The sequence below is a fragment of the Armigeres subalbatus genome, chromosome 2, assembly GCF_024139115.2.
Source record: "Armigeres subalbatus isolate Guangzhou_Male chromosome 2, GZ_Asu_2, whole genome shotgun sequence".
In the NCBI taxonomy this organism is placed as follows: Eukaryota; Metazoa; Arthropoda; class Insecta; order Diptera; family Culicidae; genus Armigeres; species Armigeres subalbatus.
Genome location: NC_085140.1, coordinates 27,847,932 through 27,875,269, shown reverse-complemented (window position 1 = coordinate 27,875,269; position 27,338 = coordinate 27,847,932). Strand labels below are relative to the sequence as shown.

Sequence of the window (27,338 nt, the reverse complement as noted above, 5' to 3'; positions counted from 1 at the left end):
AGTTTTTGATGTTGATCAATAATCTAAACTTGAATGCACGTTTAAATGTGGTTTAAAGTCTATTTTCAAAGTTCTACAAATTTATAAAAAAAATGAAAATTGAGTTATATTTTGTTCTTTCGTGTTTTCGCTCGTTACCTTCTGGGTGCTGCGGATAGAGTCGCTTTTCTGCTCTCAAGCGAGTAGAGGGATATTTTGAAATCAATCCCTTAAGCAAAATTATTTGTCAAACATTTCCCGCTCTTGGAATTTCTCTTTCCATGCTGCATGAAGGCACACAAATGCGCAAGACTCTACATGACTTTACGTAGGTTTACATACATTCCTGCTCCAATCAACGGTTGAATATCGTAAAATTTCGTAACCAGTGCTTTTTAATCGCATTTCTACTAATTTTCAACTCGAAATATAATGTTAAAATATGTGTTACAACAATACAAAACTCAATTTAAGTTTATTTTTTCCAAATAATAACAATACTTCTCAATATAGGATCTGAAACGAACATAACCACAACCTTGAATGTTTGGCTCCAGCACAATAGAAAAGTTTGGCTTCAGTTTGACAACCAAATCGATTCTATTCTCACCACCCAGGTTACCTTAAAAGAATGAAATATTTGTAGTTTAGTATTTTTTTGCAATTTCTTATCATAATACCATGGTTTACAGTTCGTCTTAAAGTCAGGCCTGGTAGCAGGTCACTTTTTAGTGACTTGGTCACTTTTTTAGGGCAAGTCACTAAAAAGTCTCTTTTTTCGACCTCAAGTCACTAAAGTCACTTTTTCACGCAAAAAGTCACTATTTTCAACTATTTTGAAACTATTGACTAAGATTTATGACTGTAGCTTTATGTATCCGTCGCCGTCGGATGATGCTTTGTTCATGGCGGAAATGAAATTACGGATCTTGGGAAAACTCTGATTGCTCTGAAACTTCGCCAGCCATTTTACTCGCTGCTCTTATTGGCATTTCACCAGTAGCTAATTGAAGATGTTTTACGTCAGAATTCATGAATTGGTATATGGTCAAGCAAGCAGGAGACCTGACTATTTGGATGTTTTGACGTAGGACTTACGTCTTTCTTTACTATACTGGTGTCATTTAGATTTTTGGAAATCGAGAGCGTTACGCTGAAAGGGAAGATTTTGAACGTTACTAGCGCCTTTATCTTTCGATGGATTTTTAAGATTTATATATCAATTTACTCGGACACTCTCCAGCAATTTGCCAATTTCATTGAAACTTAAGATTATTAACGATAAGCTATTGAAAATTTCAATTCTTTTCAAATCCAGTAAAAATTTCATATGTAACCAATCCCGTGCATTCCTAACACGGACATCAGAATGCGGTATGTCACGGGCCTTCGGGTCCACCGCAAGATTTTCTTTGTGTATAAAAGAAGCAGTGCCTGCCGTGTGCGAGTCATTACAACTTGTGCTTTTTGCTCGCACATTTTTCGTTTCGTTCGTTCGCTGTGTTTACCTACACAGCATGCAGTCGCCAGCGGTAGAACTGCCGGTGAGTCTGCGAATATGCATGAAAGACAAAGAAGTGGGCGCATTTTTTGTCATTCTGTGTTTGATGATGGTCGGATGCAGTGGTGTCGGTTGCGATGGATGCGATCGCCCATGGACTTAACCACGAGCGTCTTCTTTTTCCACGATTCTTCTTCTTTTCGCTCGAAAAAATGACATCCGCTGCGGGCCGATGAACATTTGAGTGAATTCGGAGCTTTTAGTTCACCGAATGTTCACGTTGATGTTCATTTTTTGTAAACTTTGCCCTCAGATGAGGTTTTCTTCTTACTGAAAATCGACGCGTGACGTCATCGTGGTTTAGTCCATCGCATCGCTCGGAGTTCACGGCTATTTAGAGACCGATGATGGCTGAGGCAGTGAGGGCAGCGGTGGTGGATGAAGAAGAATAAAATTAGAGAGATTTGGTCTGCTCATCCACCAAAATGTTTAAAAAAAAGTCCGCAAAAAATAATTTCCAGAAGAATATTTAAATAAACATTATCTTATTCTTAGTTTTTCAGAAATTATATAATTAAACTTGACGTAGACTCGGAGTTTGGAATCAAAACATTAAATAATTTTTCGTTGACGTATTAGCAGTACCTCCTCTATTTTAGATGCTCCTTGACTTGTTTCTTATACAGTAGCCGTTCGATAACTGCAACGCATTCTAGACGTCAAACGGTTGTCAAACGACGTCAGATGCAATGAAAGTGCATCTGAATGTGCAGCGCAATGCAGCTGTCATTGAGTTTGACATCAGTTTGAAGTTTAACGGTGCGATAACTGCAAAACTGTTGCAACTATCGAATTGCTGTTAAAAAGCATTGCAGTTAAATGACTTGCAGTTATCGAACGTCTACTGTAGTTATGATTTTTTCAGCAGTAAGCACGCATGTTAGCAAAAAGAAGCAACGAAATTGCTGCTGTATTTCTTTGTTTGGAAAACGGGACAGTTCCCCTAACATAGCACATTTTGCCCAAGTCTGAAATTTTTTAAACTTCAAATACTATCATCAATAAGAAATCTATAAATGCCCTACATTTGCTTGAGTAAATAAGGGCTTAATAGTTAGAAACAAAACAATTTTAATTATGTATTTAATTATTAGTTTTATTTCCAGAAGTTTTGGATAAACAATTTGCTAATCATTCTGCACAGCATGGAAGCAAGGATGTTATCGATCATCTAGTAATTCGCGTTCGATCATTTAGTAGTTTGTCAATAACTTATTCCAAAAGATGAATTTCGTAATGTGTTGTATGGTGAACTTCTATTGCGAAGGTTTTTCTACAACTCTGCCTAATGGTTCGTTGATTGAATACCACTAGTAACGGAGTCATAGCTAAAGTTTCAGTAACTTAGACTAAATGATTACAAAATTACAATAATTTAGTTTGAGCTACTGCAACTAGAGCTATAACTCCGTTATTAGTTGAATTCTAGCAACAAACTATTAGGCAGAGTTGTAGAAAAACCTTCGCACTAGAAGTCCACCCTACAACACATTTCGATATTCAGCTTTTGGAATGAGTTATTGGCAAACTACTAAATGATCGAACGCGTATTACTAAATGATCGATTACATCCTTGCATGGAAGTTATCGTTTCCAATATCAATACCTATAATCAAATTCCATAGATCCAAAAGTTAGAAGTTAAATGTAAATACGTTACGTTTATACAAGTCCTACGTCTACTCGCGGTTATGTTAAAAACATTACCCATTGCTCGTTTTTAACTATAAGACTTTCTACAGAAAAGGAAGGTGGGGAGACTTAATTCCTTGAGAGATTTGACCCCTAGCGTATTTTTCTAATAAATCCTCTAGACAAATGATCGTTATGTGGCGAGTTATTTTTTGGATTGACAATCTTATTTACTCTATTATTTACTGTGTTTTGTCCCTCCTGAAGATTTTTTTAGCGGCTGCGAAAAATTTGAACAACTCCTCCCAACAATGACCAAATGCTATCATTTTTTCACAGCACAAAGCCATCAGTATGCTAAATTGTTTTTACTGATAAAAATTCCTACTATTGTTGCCCGAATATGAGGAGACTTGATCTCTCATTAGTCATACATAAAATTGGCGAGAAAATTCAAGAAAATATAAATTGTGCTAAAGCGGATATTTTTTTTGTAGATATAGATGTAATGAAAGGTTCGCTCGAAAAAATATTTATTGAGTAGATATCATTTAAAAGGGATTAAGACTCCCCAATTTTGAAGATTGCATGCGCTGTCGAATTCCATAGCAAAAATCATTCATGAATATGCACAACAAGTCGAAAAATCTGCGTTTTTTGGAGGAAAAATATTTAAAATTTCAGGGAGCACTTTTCTACTTTCATGAGAGCAAGTTCTTGGAGAACGAACGATACCCTCCGAATATTTTCAAATTCGACTTTTGACAGCAGCGCGTGATATTTTGGTAGAATAAAAATAATTATTTTTATTTTTATTTTTTTTTTTTTATTTATTTCTTAGGCACTCTGTGTTACTTAACCGCTACTGTGCCGATATCTACTGTGGTATTCTGCTGTACAGAATCCACACAGAATCTATTTTTAGATTTCCATTACCATTATTGTTGTCGGTGCCAGTCCATCTCGTCGTGAGTCCATTGTGTCCGTTTGTCCATGTCGTGTATCCATTGATCGTTGTATTGTTCGGTTGCCATTTATCTGGGTAACGTTGGAGGAATGCCTCCGAGAAGAGTGTCAAAGTGTCAGTCGTCATCAGGCCGTGACGGTAAGGCGCGTACCCCAAACGCCACCGTATGGGCTGCGGATCCGGCGACTGACGAGGGTTTGGTGGAGGGGCTGGGAATCGAACCCATGACCATTCGCTTGTAAGGCGAACGTGTAGCCAACTACGCTACGGGACCCCCCCAATTATTTTTAAATCTTAATAATGATATTTGTATCTATGATTGTACTGCAATCGAATTGAGGGGAGGTACATTGAATATGTAAGGACATGAGAAAAAGCCGTTTTTTTTCTCCCAACATCCACTTCGATCAATATTTTAGAATTTTTCCAAAATATGAAAAACTGTGATTTTTTTTTAGATTTTATTAGATTTTGTAGCTTTTGATAACTTTTGAATAAGTCGAGCCCGATGGTCCTGCATTATAAGCAGGAGGTCGAGCGTTTAATCCCAGGCTCGTTGTTTCGTTTTCTACCAAAACGATCCGTACTGTTGTAGTATAATAAAAGTATAGTATAGTATAGATAAAAGTTAGCTTGCACGATTTACGTTTCTCTTCTGAGTTCGTTATGAGATTGTGGTGAGTGAAAATTGTTCTCCGCCACAAATTACGAAAAAAGATTCCCCTTCGACCCAGAAACGCTTGAATTCGTCTCATCAAACTTGCAACTGAAACTAAAAGTCACTATTTGGTCACTTTTTCTGCAACTGAAAGTCACTATTTGGTCCCTTTTTTCGTCTGCTTTGGTCACTAAAGTCACTATTTTGAGCGGCATTGGTCGCTACCAGCCCTGTAAAGTAATAAATGGCCTATTTTTCCATAACAATGAAATGGGTTCTTTAATGAACATTATGCAACTCAAATGGGCTGCATAAATTCCATTATAGCACTCATTTGGGTGCTATAATGAAAAACCAACATCGGAACAGTAGTTACATGACTACATTTTGTTGAATTAGCTTGGGATAGTGTTCAAATAGTGTATTCTCTGCGTCTCGTAATAAATGAAATAGTTTGTTGGACATAACATCAGAATTTTCCACAGACAAGCTCATTTATCGCTTCAAGGCTTGTCGAGCTATGCAATGTGGCACGATAACATATAATCATATAATTGTTCTCTGCACCAACATTAATTATTGGCAAGAACGATCATGTGGAGTGAATTTTATTTTACAATTTCGGTACAGATTTATCATATTAATGTCCATTTTTCGTCATTGCAAAAAAATAGCGTGTGCAACTCGTTGCAAAACTCGATTTTTTCAGCACTCGTAGTATTTATCCAACTCGGAAAGTCTCGTATAGCTCGTGCTGAAAAAATCATCTTTTTGCAACTAGTTGCACAAACTACTATTCAACAACTAACCTTATTAAATAAAAGGTTATAGTGATGAATATTACACTCTAAAATATTCATCACGGAAAATAAAAAATAACACTGAAAATTTAAAAATTCCAATGAGTCAGTATTGGATACGAATTTTCAAACTCTAAATATGTTGAAACATCAAAAACGGTCAATAGATTCAAGAAATTATTTGATTGGATAAAAACATGAAAAACAAAATTCTAAAATATCAAAGTGTAAAATTGATAAAATCGCGAATTAAAATTTTTTAATGCCCAAATCGTATTTAGATAAGCTTATTCTATTTTATGTGTGCCAATTTATTTTCTAGAGAAGGGTCTTATGTTAGCCCGCTTGCTCCCTGAGTTGCTGATTTTTTATGTGCCATTCTAAAGCAAGTTACATCTGACCCTAAATAAAAGGTTCCATGAGATAGCCAGAAGGATAATTAATCAATTTTACATTTTAAGTTACGGAATTGCCAGATCCAACATGTGTCAGGAGATTTTTCAAACACTAATATAAAGACATGGCTGGTTTCAGTCGAACTTTTAAACACACAGCACACAGCCTTTTGACAAACTCCAGGTTTTCCGCCCAGCAATCAATGGAAAAATCTCGAGTGAACTTCCATCTAGCTAGAACTAAAGTGGGTGTAATAGAAAGTGTAGACACTGTCAGAATTGGAACAAGACCCATCTATCATTATCATATAAAATCGTGTTTCAAACGACAGGACTCATTTCGGAATATGGAGATACTGTTATTTACATGACTTTAGCTAGAACAGTAAATCGAGATTAAATTCGCTTTGAAATACAAAATAAATAAATGCATTAACAAAATGGGAATTAAAAAACAATAGTTTTTTTTGGACATGTCGATTTGGAGATAAGGTCATTCGCTATAAAATTAAAATGTGTAGACAGCATGTGTCAAGTTGACCTATAATAAAAAGCTGGTCTCCTGGGTGGAAATCTATTGAAATTTCCCAACGAAAATCCGAAAATTTCTGATATTCACACAAAAAACGACCAGGAACTCCAGAAAATTACCCTCTTATAGAGTTTGGTGACATTCCAGAAATGTTCCGGAAAAATCAATTCCCGGAAAAATTCGGAAATTTCGAGAAAATCTGAAAAAATCATGCAAAGGCACTCCAATGCCAAGAAATGCTCATTATTTATATATCCCGAGTTTTCCAGAAATCCTAAAACATTCTCACATATTTTCAGTAAACCACTGAATACATTACGATTTTTAATTAATCTCCAATGCTCAAAAAGTAACTTTTTTCCAAACTCTATAGAATCCCAACTCTATAAACATTGTCAACATGTGTGCTCACCACAGCTCAAAAAAATCACCTTTTAATTGCTTTGTTTTTGATGGGATGAAAATCGGAGCCATGGAATGAAATCTAGGAGCATGAATGAATGGCGGCATAGTCGCCATAAAAAATAAAAGAAGTCGACCCTAATCTAACTTGGCAACAGGTTAAGACGATAGCTGGACATCGCCCAGGATGCAGGTCTTTCAAACTCAGGGTGTGCAGTAGAGTGATGCAAATTTTGACTTTTTCGCTCCCCTGTGCTTAAACGATTGTTTTTGCTATTTTAATAGTCCTCCCAAATTTTTAGCTGATTTGGATGTAATTAGAATAGATTCTAAGCTGAAAGTCACTTGTTGTTGCGAAGCAATCTGACTTTTGTGAGCAAAATTATAAAGAAAACAGAAATGCTCATTATTGATATTGATGTTATTCTTTTACGTGTTAAATTGATTTTCCCACAATTCAGTATTTCCCTAATAACTTTTGTTGCCAGCATCAAAACGTTTAGCAACAACGACGATATTTTCCCTTGTTAAATTTCCTATGTTGCTAACGTATTCATATATTTTTAGAGCTTAATGGGCAATGATGGGGAACGGTTTTTCACAAAAGTTACTGTTTTCATAGTAATTTTCATACAAGCTTCAAACTGCTTGTGCTCAGTCAAATTATATCTGAATTAGCTAAAAATTTAGAACGATTATTAAAATGGCTAATGCCATCGTTTAGGCATAGGGGAGCAAAAAAGTCAAAATTTAAATCACTCTATTGTGCAGGACCCATAGTTTATACGAACAAAGTTCCCACCGGACATGATTACCCGATCTTCCCTTAGGCTACGTACCTTAGGCTTGCACCATGACGAGGTAGGAATAGGAGCGAAATACCATTTTTTTGCTCGAATTATTTTCTTAGTGCCAGCACTGATAAAGGGACCACCCCTATAGGCAGGTCCCTCGTTATAATAGAATTTGATAGTAGCATTATCATCAAATTAGGACCAGAGCAGAAAATTAATCATAATTGAGTCGAGGTGCGCGTTGCATCATCGTGTAGCAGATTGTATTTTAGAAAGCTGTCTTACAATACGTATTCAGAGCTTTATATCTAACCACTTCGAAATTTTATAGGCATTCCAAATAAGCAATGGTATGCTTATTCAGAAACATTTTATACAAATTATCAAAACGTTGTAACGTCACGGTGGATTGTGCCTTTCATATTTCAAAGTCAAAAATCTTTTTAACTTAACTTTCATGAAGCAAACTATTTAAAATAGTTTTCTGGAGAGCAAAAAGATACAAGTTGCCCTGGAAGGAGTCAGACCTACTGCCCTTCCCGTTCCTTCGGTATGAACAATTGCTGTAAGCGGTTTTTTCATTCTATTAACAGCAAGCGGGCACGTTCCTATATAGGTGTAGAAAAGTCATTACAAGGCGGCTTTTATCACTCAATTTGTATATGTTTAAGCGAAGTGTATAATTACTCGAAAATGCTTTTATCACTAAACGAAAAAACCGGTTTAGTAATATAGGTTCAATTTGGTTTTCGACTTATCGCAGAGGTTACCGTTCTTCTGGCCTTTGATTCAAGCCATCCATCACCAGTGCCAGTGTGTGACTCACCGTTGAGAGTACAAACATTACATTAATTCCCTTTAAAGGAAATATTCATCGAAACTTATACTTCCTGGAAGTCACACACGGCAGGTAATTAGCGACGGGAGGAGGACGTTTACCTCTGGTTATACAAAGCTTTTTTTTAGTGAATTGCTTTGGGTGGATAACGGGAGGTTTATAGTTTCAGTTGACGTAGTCAAGCCGATGACGAAAACGTTGCCCTGACCGAAGATCATTCTTAAATGACAATCAGGGGGAAAACGGAGATATATTTTGGGGCTGCGTTCGGTTGAAAAATATTGCATCATGAAGGCCTACTAAAAATACGGACGACGATAAACTGTTCTCTGGCGGTGTATTGAGCGTGGGACCGTAAAGCAACGGATAACAGCAATCATGTATGATGGTGCGATGGATGGGTATGACCGTCGACGAACGTAGCGAAGACCATTCCATCGCAGGTATATGATGAGCTGAAGGTCAATTGAAGGCTAATCATGCAGATTTTTTTCGTTTTGATTACCCGCTTTAGATGTCTTAGAATGTTTGAATGAATTATTATATTTATATGTTGCAGTAACTGTCACTAATGGTAACTGATTCGTCTAAGTAAAGAAATAGATTTTTTGTTTGCGATCCATTCTTAACAAAAAACATGCATTTCTAATCATGAATATACAATCCATTAATAAATAATCCGAACAGTCTGAATAAAAACAATCTGTTAGAAGAGACTTGAAAACTATTTGCCCATCCCATATTTGATCTCCAAATATTTTTGCGAGCGAAGGAAGCCAATTGAAAAAAGGGATTTGATTGCGAGGCTCATATGGAGCCTCCATAACATTCCTCCGATCTTCATTACACTAAACACTAAACAGCGTTACCCTGGAAGCAATTATTATTTATTTATCATTTACTCCATTTAGAAATTATATTCGTTACAATTATTCTTTATACTTTAAAATCGCTCTTTCTATTCAAATTTTTTTGCCTTTCTTGTATACTATTTTTTTAATAGAAAGCATATAAAAGCAAAATAAATTTGTTCAATTGAGGCTATTTAGGGTAATACACATCAAGGAATTGAGTGATAAAAATGTCGAAATAATGTCCTCAAACCTTACAACCAAATTGAAATTGTTATTGTCAATCACCATTCGGGTGTACTAAGTCAACGGTATATTCAATTTTGAACAGGAACGTACAATGCAGCCCTGTATAAAATATCTTTACTCGTTATCACACCACTCCTTGTTTAGAACAGCCCTTCGCGGGATGCTGCTATTGCTGCGGAAACTGCATCGATTTTAATCTTCTAACACGAAACAGGAATTCAAAGCAATGCAATATAAAACCCCTTACATTACTGGGTTAGTAGTCGTTTACGGTTCAATAGAAAGGGCAACTACAACAGCAGTGTTGCTTGCACTCCGCTCTGATGGCGCTCTCCTTTTATGTATAACTGCATGGAACTGCAGTCATCCTCTAATGTTGCAACCCAGCTACACCGCACGGCCTTGACGGTTCTCCCAGCAGCACGTGGTGTTTGCTAAAATGCACTTGCGTCATTTTTCTTCGATCTCGGACAACTTTTGAACACAATAAATTTTCGTTGGTTCTTCTTATTGATGCAACTATGTACATTTTCTCAATCACAACCATCACAACACTTATCCATGTGGAAGCTATTACAGAAGATTATCGATAAAACACGTTATTTGAAGTGTAATGAATGAAGATACTCGCTTACACTTCTCTATAAGTGCTACAGCTGTGCACTGCAGTACGGTACGATAATCAAATCTCTTCCACTCGCAATCAGCACGCATAAGAAAATCCGATTAGGTACATTTTTCTTGTTCACGGCTCTTTCCCATTCTCAGAACACATCTGCCTATCTATATCACACTAGGCTGGCTCACAACGAAGTTAATTGAAAACCCCCTTGCTGTAGTATAGATATGTAAAACCCCTTGGAACCTTCAGTCTATTTCAGGCAAAACTCCCATGCACATTGTAAGCTAAAAGCCCTAGCTTTTTTTTGCAAAAGGTCATACTAAAGCGCGCCAGCCTAATCATCATTTGTAGGGCCACTGATCTGGAACAGCCGAATTCTTTTCTCGTTTGACTAATCCTCCAAAGAACATCCTCAGATTGAGCCATATCTGTGATGTGTGAGCACGTGCTCCACTCCAACTCACCTAATAAAATTAAAAACACAATCAGAAATATATTCCACTCTCTTCTATCTATCCCCGGGGGGTTACACTTGATAAAAATTTGCAAATTTTTCTGGCAGCCGACAAGGGCAACGACGGTGACGGAATAACCACTGCGGAGCGCGTGTGACGAAGCGCGAAATGTATTTCGAAGACGTCCTGCCTTGACCGAGACTTGCGCGAAACTCAATCGAGGTGAGCTCGCTTGGGTAGTCAACAGCCACGCTTTTCGCGTCAGCACCACCACCGACAATCGGAATAAAACTGAGAACGAACGATGCCGGCGATGGGAGATGCGCTCCCGTTCTCTTGAGTTCCGCGATGTTTGTAGGCCCCTGATCAGATGACTGCAAGGTACGCGAGCCCGAACCAAAGAACATCATAGAATGTTCCTCTCTGTTTTGACCGTCTTCCTTTGGGGTTCTTCAGTGTTGGTTGGTGTTGGGGAGAGGGAATAAAATGGTCCAACAAAAAAAAACACGTTATAACTTTTCTTCCTACCACGAAACTATAACGAAGAAAATTTAAATAGAAGATAGAATAGAAGAAATAGAAATAAAATATAAAACCGGACTATTGACATTTAGCTGGTATTAGTAAGGTTAAGGTTTATATTTGATGATAATTCTGTATTATTTATCGTTTGAGCTCAAAACTTGAGAAGTTATCACCTGCAACAATTCCCCCACTGTTCTCACCAGATATGTTTTCAAATGAAAATGGTAATCATTGTCGTCTAAGCTTTGAGAGTATCAGTCCATTAAGCCGAAGATCATTAGGCCGAACGGTGATTATAACGATTCCCAGGTAACCATTAGCACTTTATTTCGCCTTTTCGGCTATATAGGGCTATTATAGAGCCAGTATGAAGTTTGTTAGCTCTGTGGTAGCCTTATAGTCGCACGTATGGCTTATTTTAATGCTTATGGTTATCTGGGTTAACCATTAGGCCGAATGAGAACTAAAAAGCCAAAAGAGAAAACTGAGAAGGTCTGCATTCATTCTTTTTTCTTGCTTGTTCTCTTTTCCTTCTTTTTTCTTTCTTCTTCCTTTCTCTTTCGACTTCCATTTTCCTTCTTCCTTTTCCCATCTTCCTTCTTCCTTACTATTTTCTCCCTTATTTTTCTTCCTTTTCTCTTACTCCTTCTTCCTTCGTTATTTTCACTTCTCACATCTTTCTTTTTATTCATTTTTTTATTTTTCCTTCACCCTTCTTATTTCCTTCTTCTTCCTTTTCCCTTTTTTATTTTTCCTTCTTCACTCTTGCTTCTTCCTTCTTTCTTTTTCCTTCTCTTTTTTTCCTTCTTTATTTTTACTCCTTCCTTCTATCTGCTTCCTTCCTTGTTACTTCTTCTATCTGCTTCCTTCCTTCTCCTTTCTTCCTTCTTTCTTCATCCTTCATCCTTCTTTTTTCCTTATTCCTCATTCCTTCTTCTTTCTTCCTTCTCCAACCTTTTTCCTTTCTTTTTCTTTCTTCAATCTTCCTTCTAACCTTTTTTTCTTATTTCATCTATTTTCTTTCTACTGTCGTTTTATTCTTCTTTCTTATTTTTTCCTCCTTTTTTCTTCCTTCTCTTTTCATGTTGAATTCAAAATAGTATTGAAATTTTACCTTACTGTTAAGTGGAACCGCATGCAGAACAAGACTCTTGCCAGGATGGTGGCAAACTACATAAATATACATACACTTCTTTCTTCCTTCTCTTTTCTTCCTCCTTTCTTCTCCTTATTTTCTTCGTTATTTTCCTCTTTTTCTTTTTCCTTCTTATTTTTTCATTCTTCCTTCTTTCTTCTTCCATTTTCTTTCTTTGTTTCTTCCTTCCTTCTTCATTTTCCCTTTTTTCTTCCTTTTTTTCCCTCCTTCCTTTTTCCCTCTTCCTTCTTCCTTCTCCCTTATTGCTTATCTCTTCTTTCTTTTCCCTTCTTCTTTCTTTCATTTTTCTTCTTTCTTATTCATTCTTCTTCCTTCTTCTGCATTTATTCTTTCTTCCACACTTCTCACTGCTCACTTCTCTTTTCTTACTCCCCACTTCTCATTCGGCCTAATGGCCATTCGGCCTAATGACCGTTCGGCCTAATGACCATTTGGCCTAATGACCCAGCATCGCTCTGAGAACGTTTTTTGGGCATTACCTTATAATAATATCGTAACAAAACTAGACCTTAAATTATGTAGGTTAGGTGAGGGAAAGTGTCAAATAGGGAGCGGGACCATTTGGGCAGCACCCCCTATTCCCGTCCGCAACGTTACCCAAGTAACACCGAAAACATCATTATTAACGAAGATCTAATAATGATGTTGAATAAAGGTCGGGAAAATGAAATACAAAACATGTTATGTTCAAGGAAAGCTATGATAAGGTTTTTGCAAAACATACAGCAATTTGATCAGAGAAGAAGTTTCATACTACATTCTCACAACTTGCTGATAACATGTCGATTTTTGACATTTGTTTGGTTTTTTGAGATGTTTCGTTTTACATTCTCACAACATAAAACATGTCTACAGGAAGATTTTACGAACAATGTCATAACATGTTCATTTTTTGACATTTGTTTCGTCAGAATATATACCACAATGATAGAAGTTTAACGTAGTTTCAACATCTTTTAAGATCAATGTTATGAACGTTCTTCATCGACCCTTTTGTTTATCGACAACTCGCCATAATGTTTTTTTTGCAGATTCGAGAATTTGTTAACATATCAATTTCAAAATCATGCTTTGGCATAGTTATCTTCTTCTTCTTCTTATTGGCATTACATCCCCACACTGGGACAGAGCCGCCTCGCAACTTAGTGTTCATTAAGCACTTCCACTGTTATTAACTGCGAGGTTTCTAAGCCAAGTTACCATTTTTGCATTCGTATATCATGAGGCTAACACGATGATACTTTTATGCCCAGGGAAGTCGAGACAATTTCCAATCCGAAAATTGCCTAGACCGACACCGGGAATCGAACCCAGCCACCCTCAGCATGGTCTTGCTTTGTAGCCGCGCGCCTTGCCATAGTTATATTTTTCTTCAATCAATGGCGCATGAATTTGGGAGAAGTAAAATGAAAAGTTAGCCAATGTAACATGAGCCGCATATAATGTTTCGACCGAGACTTCGAAACAAATTTGATTTATTTATTCAGTTTGTATATGTTTATTATTATTATTGAAATGGTGTTCATCATTTCATGCATGCTTGTTTTCATTCATTTTTTGTATAAAATTTATTTCATTGAACGTGTTGGTCAGCATTTTTGTTTTGGTATTCAATTTGACAGAACCATGTTGAAAGTCGGTTACTGAAAACATCCTTAGTACTTAAGTTTAGTCTTGTGAATGTGCAATCAAAAACAAGGTTGCAACTGAAAGATGTTGAAAATATCGATAATTTTTGCGCTGTTTGGGTCGTGTGAAAGTAATCAAAGCAGTTTTTCATACCAAAACGTAACATATTATATGTTCGAAAGATGTATTTTTTACACTCATACAACAAACCGTGTTACTTGGGTAATAACTCGACCGCATTACAACCAAATGGCTTGATTGTTTATACATCACTAGATATCGACAGAAACTAACCATGTACTAAAAACAAGTAATTCGGTTGTAATGGGCCCGAGTAATGAGCGTTGCTGACGGGAATAGGGGGTGCTGCCCAAATGGTTCTCCACCCTACCCCTAGTTAAAAAACGCCCTATCCGAACTAATTAACATACAATATGTTACGGGTCTCCACGCGCTATTGTATGCTGATTAGCCGACGCGTGGTACGTTGATCCCTAAGAGCTGCCATCTTAAAAGCATTTATTTGGGTTTTCCAGCAATAAATTAACATTAGAGAAGCCGGAGTATTTAGAATGTCTTGCACCAGTCTAGCGTACTAAGGGTAATGAGTTCGAGTCTCATCGAAGGAAAGTGGTTAACTCCAATGCATTTTGACGTAGGACTACGTCTTTTCTATATTGGGGTACACTTTAAGATTGTGAAATTTGGGGACCGTCACAATAATATGATAGACTTTTAACTTTAATATCTCAGCCGTTTCTCGATGGATTTTCATTTTTTTTTTGGACCATTCGTCAACGCTTTTTTGTATTTATTTGAAAATACTGATTTTGAACTGTTTTTTATCGATGATTGATAAAAAGTTTAGAAATAGGTAAACCAACCAACCACGTACATACATCAATCACTTGCGGGTTTGAATCTAATCCTCAGTTTGAACAAGATTTCATGCAGACCGGACGCATCAAAGTGATCGCAGCGGAGCGGACACAGCATCACGGAGGCGCTGGTAACATTTTCAACGGAAATCCATCGCATTGGCAGTGGTCCTCGGCGTGTTGCTGCAGATCATTCAACCTCAACGAACCAGCATTCTATATGAAGAGTTGACTACAAAAATAACACTGTTGCGATCCCGTGCCGCCAGTGGAGATGCTTATTACATTACATTTATTACATTACATTTGTTACAAATTGTGGTGTCAGTTAGTTGTTGGAAAGGCGCATTAGGGAAAGAAAATTGGATCTTCTCAGGATTAGCATTTTCTGAACAGAAAGGTTTAATTGCGAAAATGGACTGTTTCGGTGGCATCGGCGTTTGGAGTGGAAGCTTGGTTTCAGTTGGTGATTCCATCCATTCAATTTTACGGGCCTAATTTATTGAATGCAAGAAAGCTGCTTTCTGGCGCGCGACCCGTTTTGATCGGGATTCCGCAAAGAGCGGTTTAATACATTAGCAGTTCATGTAATTGCGTTGACGATGCCGTAAATTTTTTCACCGATATTATTCATCGTGCATTTGCTATTCATGTTCCGATTGTTGGACCAGTACGAAATCCATATGGTCCAACAACAGATTACGAACACTTAAACGCTATCGTTCCTCTGCACTTCGTAGATACTGCAATTATCGTTCCACGTACAACAAGCAGCAGTTCAATATTGCTAGCAGTGCGTACAGAAGTTATAATCAGCTTTTGTATTCCCGATACATATGTCGCACACAACGAAATCTACGACGGAATCCCAAGCAATTCTGGTCGTTTGTTAGGTCCAAACGGAACGAAAATGGTCTTCCTACGTCGATGCAGTTGGATGATGTTTCAGCTAATACACCAGCTGACAAATGCAAACTATTTGCTACACAGTTCAAGACATCCTTCAACGACTTCACAGCTCCACTCCATCGTGCCATTGAAGCTTCTCGTGACACCCCTCGTGATGTTCTAGATTTAGACATTTTTCCCATCAGTGATGAGGATGTGTGCCGAGCGATTCGGAAACTAAAGTTTTCATTTTGTGCTGGACCGGAAGGTATACCCGCTGCGTTGCTGCGCTGGTGTTCAACTGCTCTAATTGAACCGTTAGCAAAAATCTTCAATCTCTCTCTTCGAACCAGAACGTTTCCCCTATGCTGGAAATCGTCATACCTTTTCCCGGTACATAAGAAAGGGAACAAATGCGACGTGAACAACTATCGTGGAATAACCACTCTCTCTGCTTGTTCGAAAGTTTTCGAAATCATAGTGAATGACACGCTCTTTGCCTGCTGTAGGCAGTACATCTCTACGGACCAGCATGGATTCTTTCCCAAGAGATCGGTCGCAACAAACTTGGCTGAGTTCACATCGACTTGTATTGAAGCTCTTGACGCTGGGAGGCAAGTGGATGCTGTATACTTAGATCTCAAGGCTGCTTTCGACCGAGTGGATCATCGAATTCTACTTACTAAACTTGAGAAGCTGGGCGTTTCCACCGCATGCGTTGATTGGTTCAGATCATTCCTGACGGATAGAACATTGCGTGTGAAGGTCGGATCATCTCTTTCGGATCCTTTCGTTACTTCATCTGGAGTACCACAAGGCAGTAATCTTGGACCATTATTGTTCTCGATATTCGTCAACGACGTGACACAGGTGTTACCGCCTGGAGTAAGGCTTTTGTATGCTGATGATGCAAACATCTACATTGTTGTTAACAGCCTTGATGATTCAACTGCCTGCATTCAACTACAAATGCTTCTAACCCGTTTTGAGGAGTGGTGTATGCGAAACTGCCTGTCACTCAGTATCCACAAATGCCAAACAATAACGTTCAGCAGAAAATGAAAGCCTATTATCTTCAATTACACGCTGTCTGAAATAGTGTGAAATGCGTGTGCAGCGTATCAGAGATTTGGGAGTTATACTTGATGACACACTTACTTTCCGGTTCCATTACGATAACGTAATTTCAAAGGCAAACCGACAACTGGGCTTTATAATGAAAATTGTCAATGGATTTCGTGACCCATACTGCCTGCGATCGCTGTACTGTGCCCTTGTAGGTTAATACTGGAGTTTGCTGTCATTGACTGGTGCCCTTATCAGACCACTTGGATCTCGAGGATTGAATCTGTGCAGAAGAAGTTCGTGCGCTTTGCCTTGCGCAATCTCCTTGGCGTGATGGTCAACATCTCACTCCTTACGAAAACCGCTGTCGGCTACTTGGGCTGAATACTTTAGATGTTAGACGCCGTGTGGCACATGCTATGTTCGTAGCGAAAATCCTCAATGGTGCTGTCGACTCTCCAGCAATGCTCAACAAGATAAATGTGTATGCTCCTATGCGCCCGCTGAGAAGGAGAAATTTCATACAGCTCGGTGCTCGAAACAGTCGTTATGGTCAGCATGATCCGGTTCGATATATGTCGTCGAACTTCAACATAGTGTTCCATCTTTTTGATTTTCATCTATCGCCAGCTGCTCTACAACGAGCTTTCGCAGCGCACTTCCGTGATACCACTTGACATAAAAACCGTAGATTGTAAAGTGCTATTTTACTGTTTTGTTGTATTTCTTGTATATTTTATCCATGTTTGCCTTATTCTTAGCGTCATTGAGACACCAGGTGTCAGATGACGATTACAATTAAATAAATAAATAAATAAACCATTTATAAAGCAGTGGCAACTGTATTGCCACCAAAAAATTATATGTCTTTCTGTTTATTAACAAGAATTCTACTTATTATTTCCCATGTAGTGGCTATATTTACTACCTAGTAATCCCCCAGATGAATTTGTGCCATAAAAATTGAAATGGTAATTTGAGAACGGTTTTTTACGTACAGATCGTAAGTTTCGAGTGGAAGATGGATTTTCAGTTAAAATTCGTTGAAAAATGATGACAAAGATATACTTTTTCCCATTGGTAATAATTATTTTGAATTTCATGTGTTAGATTATGGCGTGATTAGTGTGAAAAATGCTTTGCCTTTCTTGTATATTTGGTTTTTAGATGTTTGACAAAATTGCTTGGGAAAAAAAGCGCAAAATTTTAATTTCCACTTGTGATGCGTTTTCCAGCTAGGACTGTTCGCTAAAAAACGTAACATGCATTGTTTTGATTTGTTTAATGGAAAAAATATTTTTTCAAAAACTTTTATTTACTGCTTGCAAGGCAGTGGCAAATAACATTATCCGAACGGTCCGTTGTCTGCGGAATGCCGATCAAAATGGCTCGCATGCGCCGGAAAGCAGCTTTCTTATATCTAATGAAGTAATTCCATTGGCCCCGCCCCTTCATTAATCGTTATATTTACATCCATATCAGATCACAAAGGGGCGGGGCTAACGGGCTTAATTTATTGAGTACAAGAAAGCTGCTTTCCGGCGTGCGCGAGCCATTTTGATCGGGATTCCACAAAGAACGGTTCGACATTTGATGCAAGGGGGCGGACACAGCAGCACAAAGGCGTGGGTAGCAGGGGCAGGCACTGCTGAAAATTTATTCCAAATGGCGGAGGCTTAGCGAAAAATCATCGAGTGGTGGTTGGACAGTTTGAACTCAAGGTGCCGACAAGCAGTTATTGGAAAGGCGCATTGGGAAAAGAAAATTGGTCCTTTTAAGGACCAGCATTTTATGGAAAGAAAGAGAAAATGGACTGTTTCAGTGGCATCGGGTTTGGCGTGGTAGCTTGGTTGCTGATAGTGATTCCATCCATTCAATTTTACTGCATCTTCTCCCTCCGACGCGCTATCAAATTCGCTATTCACGATTGAGTTTTGCACTTTGAAGAAAGTTTATTTCGGATAGTCGGATCAACCTTCTTTTGTATAAAATGGTGGCTTTTGTTGGGCCCTCCTTAGCCGTGAGGTAAGACGCGCGGCTACAAAGCAAGACCATGCTGAGGGTCAGGGTAGAAATATTTCACAGTCAATGCAGTGAAAAACATGGATCTCAGTATAATCTGCAGTCGCCTTCATCGCCGCCGTGGTGAGTGCGACTGGGTGCAGCCGAAAAATCATTTCCAACACCGACCATTCAATTTCGCATTCAGCCACTCACAAGTCGCTCTGACAGGCTGCTCAGTTCGCGCCTTACCGTATGACTGTGAGTGGCCCATTTAAACGCGTGGTGAATTTTTTCAATTTGCTGGGTGAATGTGTACATTTTGCTGTGGTAAATTTCATCTTCGCGGCGCAGTGGGTGATGTGAGTTCTGTTGTTTACTTTTCTGCCTGTCCGGGAATGTGAGGTTGATTTCAAAGCAGGAAGAAAATAAAAACATGATATAAAAAAACATCACCTTCATCTAGTGCTGCCGAATATTTACAACCCTGCTGAGGGTGGCTGGGTTCGATTCCCAGTGGCGGTCTAGGCAATTTTCGGATTGGAAATTATCTCGACTTCCCTGGGCATAAAAGTATCATCATGTTAGCCTCATGATATACGAATGCAAAATGGTAACCTGGCTTAGAAACCTCGCAGTTAACAACTGTGGAAGTGCATAATGAACACTAAGCTGCGAGGCGGCTCTGTCCCAGTGTGGGGATGTAATGCCAATAAGAAGAAGAAGAAGGTGGCTTTTGTATAAAATCGATGAAGACGCCATCTCAGTGGAAATCCGCGAACGTCGCTCGGACAGACAGATACCAAGAGATAATGTTTTGTAATATGAAAAAACTTCGTTTTGAGTCAAATTTCTTTTGTTATTCTTCGTAACAATATGCACCTTAGTTAACTAACAGCTCATAACTAAATACAGAATCTTACGAGAAAAGATAGGATAGGAAATTTCTTAGAATTTGTCATTTTTCGAGCGATCCGTTGTCTGCGGTCTTCTTATATCTAATGCAGTAATTCCATTAGCTCCGCCCCTTCATCAATAGTTATGAGTGCACATGAGTGCACACACGGTTGGAAACTCAAAGTCCATCTAACTGGGAGCAACTATTCGACTTCATGATTCAGTTGTCCTTCGAGCAGTTTGCTCGATGTTAATAAAGAGACACAAATTATCATGGCATATACCATCAATTTCGAATAGCTACGTAGTCCTACGTCACTTTTGCGTACAACCCGATTGGGCTGCACCTTTTCCAAATCATAATCAATGCGGTTGGGTCTAAGCTTGAGAACCGATTGGCAAATAGCACACACAACCTCTGCTTGATCACTACAATTGCTGATGAAAAATGTTTGTAGCCGCCCGACATTCTAAATACTCACGCTTCTCTAATGTGAACGTGTACTACGCACATGTGCAAGTGTTGGCTTGACAAATTAATTGTGAGTGATGTCGAAAAAATGTCGTCCAATTTGGAAATCACGGGCTCATTCATTAGCCGCTGAGTTGCGAAGGCCGACGTAGGTCTTTCGAAGCTTAGTTGGTTAAAAGCACCAGTCTATAGCGTACTGAGGGTCATGGGTTCGAGTCCCATCGAAGGAAAGGGGTTACCTCTAATACATTTTTTAAATCATAATCTTCCACATAATGTACATATTCACATCTGAGTTTTCAAAACATAGTAAATTAATGTCCAAGTCGAGTGATCCAATGATCGGAAAATAGGCAATTAACTTTGATTGAATCAGAACAGCGGTTACATAACTACATTTTGCTGAATTATCTTGGGTAACTGTTCAAATAGTGTATTATCTGCGTCGCGTAATAAAAGAAATAGAATTGAATTTTCCAAAATCAAGTTTATTTATCGCTTCATGGTTTGTCGAGCTTTGCAATATGGCACGATAACATGGAATCTGGTTGTTCTCCACAGCAACATGATTTATTGACAAGAATGATCACATGAATTTAATCAGACTGTACATTTTTGGTACAGACTCATCATATTAAAGCCCATTTTTTGTCATTGCAAAAAATGGCGTGTGCAGCTCATTGCAAAACTCGATTTTCCAGTACTCGTTGTATTGGGAAAATAAAGGGAGAATGAAGAAAAAAGCAAAGAGAACGGAGAAAGTAGGATGAAGGAGAAAGCAAGATCGAGTAAGGAAAGGAGAAGAATTGAGAAGGGAAAATATAAAAGAAAAGAAGAAGGAAGCAGAGAAAACGAAAAAGGAAGAATTCTCACTTCTCATTCGGCATAATGACCTTCGACCTACTGTAATGATTCCTTTGATATGCTGTAACTTCTTGTGACAAAGTCTACATGTCCAGAAAGTTTTATTGAAATCCGAGATGTCCGATGAGTTGACGCGGATCCCTCAATAATAAAAACTGTTTCGCTCTTATTCAAGTGATGCCATAAATTCCACACTATTTTTGACAAAAAATTAACTGAATTAAATTAAATTAAATTCGATTCGCAATTTTATCCCAATTTAAGTACAGATCATATGACATTCTGTTATCAATCAACTTATTTCCACCTTATTTGTCCTGGTAACAAAAGATTTCTCGCGTGTTTGTACTTTGCAAGAGACGGACACACGAATTAACAACTCCGAATCGGTATTTCCGTGATGTGAATATACATACATAGCTGCATGCAAAAAGAGAATCTTTGTTCATCAGTGTCAAACCATGCATGCCAGATTGCGTGTTTGCATTCATTTCCTAATTACCGTTGGAATTCGCTAAATACAGCTAGCAATTTAATGGTTTACGATAATTATTCTGGTATGGCTTCTCAACGTACATTGATAATGTGGTTGACATTAATTTTCATTTCTATTATTATGGTAGGTTGGCATAGGCCTTATTCATACCACATTGCATCGAAAATGAAACGTGCGGACGTACCCAATCCGCTTTGTGAGTGCTTTATTAACTTTCCAGCAGTCGCTCTTGACAACCGTTTCGGTCATTTATGGATTTAAGTGCAATCTGAAGCTGGAAGTGTTTTATGGAAATTTCCTACTTTGTATCACAATCTATATTCTATCTGAGATTGATGTAACATCAAACGTTCCTACTGTAATATCTTCCCTGTTAACAATTCCAAGACGCCGCGTGGAATTAATGAGATGTTGACTATATTATGGAATGGATTTTTAGGAACGTGCTCATGGAATTGAGCGATGGAACTGTAAGCTCCACTTTATCGCTATTACTATCAAACTTAATTCTTGCTACTAAGTCCTTTCTGTTATGATTGTCTCCATTATTCATCGATGAGACATTAATGGCTCAATTAGCCTGCTTTCGGTCTACTTGCTGTCTGGCATCGTCCCCCAGCTGAAGATGATCCAACAGGCAGGATGGCGCCTAAAGACCGAACGGTCAACCCACGGCCAAACTGAGATTGCGGCGCGTGTGAAGTTTAATCCCAACAATGAATACACTCCAATTGCTTCGAACTGGCAGCCAGCCACCATTGTTCTCATCATCTGCTTTCAGTTTAATATCGCATGTCCATGACTATGAGGCTGTGGGAGGAACAAATAACTCATCAGAGAGACATGGCGTTTCCTGATGCAGATGCCATCATTCAACGAGTTTGCGTGGTCTTTTGCTCAATGCTCGGATGTTAACAGACATTCTGTTGATAAATGAAGATGTAATGCCCAATATGTTATCAATTCAGATTACCTGACAACTTTTATATTTCCTTTTATGGAGTAAAATATGCGAGGTTGAGGATGGAATGATGAATGCTTGTGACCTTTGGAAGGATTTGCCAAATAATTTAAATCCATTTTTTTAAATTTTCAATAAAAATAATTGCTTATCATAAGTATAACGCTAAATCGTAGAAATCGTTGGGACGAGATTCGTAGCAATAAAAGAGTAGTTTTTTGATCAGCTCCATTATTTCATGCTGAAGTTTTATACCCAAATGGTATCGCAATCTCATAATACACTTTGATTTGTCAATTAATGTTACTTCTATTGGGCAAACAACCCATGTATCAACTAAAGGAAATTGCTGAGACGGAACTTTTCCTTTCGTTGTTGGGATGAGTTTTGCGAAATTATCCTCCCGCGATTTGATCGCCTCCTCAGCAGACTCCGTAAAGGTTTACCACGCATATATATGTTTGTGCCTTCCAGCTACGAAGCAAGTGAAACAAAAGCAAACAAGTGTCGGAACGTATCCGAAATTTGATTAGACGATGGTCCTACGGTTGAAGAAGGCTTCTGAACAGCTGAGACTATGCTTGTGATGTTAGAAGCGTTTTTGCCGAGTGAATTGCAATTAAATGTAGCACTCAGTTTAGTGTTACTACACCTTATGGAATAGTGTCATTCACTTACATGTGTGCAAAAAGCATAAGGTATTTTAATAAATCGATGATATTTTATAATTTAAGAATAGTCGAATGATATTTTAAATGGTCAAAAAAATAGCTTCCTGTGATGAAATGAGAGATGCTAAACATGTTCAATCTTTATATTTTCCATTTGGGAAATTGTCGCCTCGCAGATTAGTATTCCTAAAGCACTTCAACATATTGCCTACCAAATCAGAACTAACAATCTTCAGCATGGTCTTGCTTCGTAGACGTGCATACAAATGCTCTAAGAAAAGTCGTTCAATGTTTGACACTAACAAATGGTTATCCGAATAGCTAGACATGAGCAGAAGAGCAATTGCAAAAGGTTCAAATGTGACTTTTTCTTCTTCTTTGACGACATAAGCGGTAAAATGGTGAAGAAGCGTATCAATCACCGCACAGTGGGCGCAGCAAGCCAAAAACGTGCGTTTTTTAATTTGCGTGCAAACGGTTTATTTGACATAGGTGGTGTCTTCGGAAGAAAATTTTACCAAAAAATAAGATATCTTTTGGAAGATTAGGGTGACCTATAAATTCGCCTGATAGGGTGATCCAAAAAAATTTTTTTTTCATTTCGTTCAAAAAAATTGAGCCGCTACAAAAGTGATAGAGCTTGAAAATACAAATAACTTCGTAGAATATACCAACACTCTATCTTCTAACGGTAGCGAGTTATGATGAAATTTAAAAAAATCGTATCTAAAACCAGTTTTTTTCAAGAAAACTTTTTTTCTTATTGTTTTTCGACATGGACATGTTCTACAAAGTGAACAAGTACATCAAATCACACGTTTTCCTAAAAAAATGTGGATACTTCCGAGGTATATTAGAGAAGTTATTCGAATTTTTCATATTATAAGTATAATGCAATTTTGCTATGTCCATATCTTTAATTGAGGCAAATTGTGGCAGATCAAACACCAACCATATGAAAGTATAGACATCCAACTACCAAATGCATTCTGTTTTATTAGGAGGAATTCGGAGGAAATATTGATTTGACAAACATTAAGGTGACTCAAATTTAGTATAAAAATCATTTTTTAAATATATTCATGAACCACCCTATTATTTTATTTCGCTTGAAACACTGATGCTATGTACATATTTGCACCCGAATTGTTAAACGCTTTGTCTTCACAAAAATTATTAGAAAGTTTTTGGAAAAATGAGTGGGGAAATATGTATATCTGAACTGTTTTTCATGCATTTTCTCAGTCATCACCGCAATGAGCTTAATATCGTTCAAACGATTACAATATAGATGGATATGTGAGCAAAGCATCAGGACTTTGAGAAAAATAAAATCATGCGTATTAATATGCCAAATGCATTCTGTTATAATAGAAGCAACTTGGAGGAGCTGTTGGTTTGATTTACAAAAAAATGACTCATTCTTATATAAACATGCTAAAACACTATTGTTGGGAATAGTCACGTTTAAATACTTTTTGAGAGCAGATTCCATTTCGATCAGCTTCAAAGCTGTAACATAATTTATTTATTATTCATTCACATTATAAATTCATAGTTTTAATCTTACATTCTAGTATTATAATTTAGCGGACCATTTTTCCCAACATACGAGTCACTTTAAATTTCTTTAAATGTACGAAAAAGATACATAAAAGCAAAAGAAATGCCTAAAGCATGTATATGAACGTTGTTAAACTTATTAATAAGAAAATGTATGAAAAATGTTTAGATATATTTCCCAACAAATTAAAAAAAAGATTTTTTTTGTATCTTTTGTATCTTTATTATCAGGCCTTGGCTGGCTCACCTCCGAAAAAAAGAATTTTGTCCTGTCAAAACGTTTACCAATTTGGATTCAAATATGTACAAAGCATCGAGCGAAATAAGGGTGTAGGGTGTTCCATGAATATATTAAAAAAACGATTTTTATACTAATTTGAGTCACCTTAATGTTTGTCAAATCAATATTTCCTCCGAATTCCTCCTAATAAAACAGAGTGCATTTGGTAGTTGGATGTCTATATTTTCATATGGTTGGTGTTTGATCTGCCACTATTTGCCTCAATTAAAGATATGATAAAGATAAAATTGTATTATATAATATGAAAAAGTCGAATAACTTCTCTAATATACCTCCGAAATATCCACATTTTTTAGGAAAACGTGTGATTTGATGTACTTGTTCACTTTGTAGAACATGTCCATGTCGAAAAACAATAAGAAAAAAAGTTTTCTTGAAAAAAACTGGTTTTAGATACGATTTTTTGAAATTTCATCATAACTCGCTACCGTTGAAAGATAGAGAGTTGGTATATTCTACGAAGTTGTTTGTATTTTCAAGCTCTATCACTTTTGTAGTGGCTCAAATTTTTTGAACGAAAATGAAAAAAAAAATATTTGGATCACCCTAACAGGCGAATTTTTAGGTCACCGTAATCTTCCAAACGATAGCTTATTTTTTTGTAAAATTTTCTTCCGAAGATACCACCTATGTAAAATCAACCGTTTGCACGCAAATAAAAAACGCACGTTTTTGGCTTGCTGCGCCCACTGTGCACCGGTTTGATTCAAATCAGAAAAGGATGTGCTTGTCACTGATGACGCGGCCCTCCAAACATCACTCGTAAAACTTCTAAGGATTGGAAAATTGTCAAAGAAAGGACGCCCAGCATGACAGTTGATTGATATGTATGGAGCCTAATCAATCAATTTGAGTTCCTGCTTTTACACAATGTCTGCTCGATACAGTTGCTTTCAAAATATTTATGGAAGTCCAACAACAAATTCAATCCATTACAATATTAATTCTATAATTTGTTTTACACCGGCAATTTGAGCAAGCATTTTTGTTCTCTCAAATGCCTAGGTCGAGATTCATTTAGTGGCAACATTTGAATATTTGGAATGGCTGAGTTTGATAATTTATTGCAACTTTGCATGATTATTATTATATCAGTGTTTAATAAAATGAAAAGGGAAATTCAAAGATCGGCTTTGCTGGATGATAATCTCTCTGTGGCGTTGTTGTTAGTATAATTTAACGCTTCTATTGCGGTTCATTGGTAGAAACGCAATCTATCAAACATATGAATATGTAGCATAGAGTGATATAGTCCCGGTACAAGCTGGAATCCCAATGATAGCGAAATGCCAAAACTTCAACATAGTCCTTTGGAATGTCACTTGAGAATTTATTATGTAACTTGGGGAAAACATTTCGGCAAGGTCTCCCAGTCTCTCGCGAAAATGTTTTTGCTTCCTCTCGATAATATCTTAATTTTACGACTAGGCTATCCACCATCTACAGGAAACGTTCAACAATCTGCGGAAATATTACAAATCTAAGTTTAATGGCAATCACTGTTAAATATGTCTAACTGTTGTAGCTGTTCATGTTCCTCCTCAAAATTCATCTTCAATAACATGTCAATTAAAATTTGAAAAGCATCCAAGTTTCGAGAAACATTCGTTCAACACGATCTACAAGACGAAATTCTTGCTCTAGCTGACCGCAAATAAATTAAATCCATTAAGCTTCAAGTAAGGTCAGCCGTTGCAGCTACATATTCCAACCATTAACGGGTGCTGGATGAGACAAATCGCTAATGCATGGATATAATTAGCTTGCTTGTAGTATCACAGGCTTGGGTCAACGACGACGCGATGCCCGGCCGATTTCATCCATCAATGTATTACTTGTAAACAGGGTTTGCAGAAATCGCTTTGAATAGATAACAATAATAGAAAAGGCGAAAACTGTTCCGAATCATAACAAGACATGATAACAAATTTATCAAACTTGTATACAAGTGCAAAAAATCACAATTGGATAGGCAGCCCCCCACAGAGAAGTGATGATTCTCGCTTTGTTCTCACTCATTTTGTGTTGGAGGTCGTGCAGCTGTGTACCAGTGTCAGAACCAGTGAAAGCCAGTTAAAGAAATTTATCGTGAGGTATAGCCTCTCTAAACAGTTATTTATCTTGACGGCTTGCAAAAAAGGCTCTCGCGGTATGCTACATATCGTATATGTATACAGAGATGATAAGTGAAAGACTTTTTCATTATCTTTTGGATTCGATCCCTGATTTCAATAGA

The 27,338-nt window shown here is 37.5% G+C and overlaps 1 protein-coding gene across 4 annotated transcripts in view; it reads right to left on the bottom strand.

Annotated features, from left to right (window-relative positions):
• Positions 1–27,338, bottom strand: part of LOC134218363 (snake venom 5'-nucleotidase) — a 112,445-nt gene that overhangs the window by 33,306 nt on the left and 51,801 nt on the right. Inside the window, exon 1 of one of the 4 annotated variants that reach the window (XM_062697304.1) lies at positions 10,745–11,029. The exons of 2 other annotated variants lie outside the window; for them this stretch is intronic. The gene's annotated coding sequence lies outside the window, so the exon portion shown is untranslated. Of the gene's footprint in view, positions 1–10,744; positions 11,030–27,338 lie in introns of those variants that run through there. One more of the 4 variants, XM_062697306.1, reaches the window with a different exon arrangement.